Source organism: Wasmannia auropunctata, unplaced genomic scaffold (assembly GCF_000956235.1).
Source record: "Wasmannia auropunctata unplaced genomic scaffold, wasmannia.A_1.0 LD334550.1, whole genome shotgun sequence".
Taxonomy (NCBI): Eukaryota; Metazoa; Arthropoda; class Insecta; order Hymenoptera; family Formicidae; genus Wasmannia; species Wasmannia auropunctata.
Window position 1 is genome coordinate 16,236 of NW_012028340.1, and position 398 is coordinate 16,633.

The following is a 398-nucleotide window of genomic DNA, read 5'->3' on the forward strand; positions in this document are numbered from 1 at the left end:
TATTGTGGATCTTGAGGGAAATGCTCACCTACATTTGTTTCAAGAATTTTTATCAAATGCGAACGCATTAACTTATGTTGATACTTAACTTTGTCAGGTTTAATGTTAAATAATAATGACGTCGCAAAAGCTATAGCAAAAACACCCCAATCTATAATTTGGTTGACGTTGCATATTAGGAAATATGACGGGATGTTTCTAAAAGTCATATGTTGGAAATAATCTTTTAAAAAATTGTTCATGATGTTTGTGCAATGTTTTATTATTTAATGAATCATAAATAAATATATTTCTTCTGTCGTAATAGCTACATACCCAATGCCATCTGATGGACCAGATGAACTGTGTAATATTTTTATATACTTTTTATCTAACGATATGGGTTGTATCGTATCGAA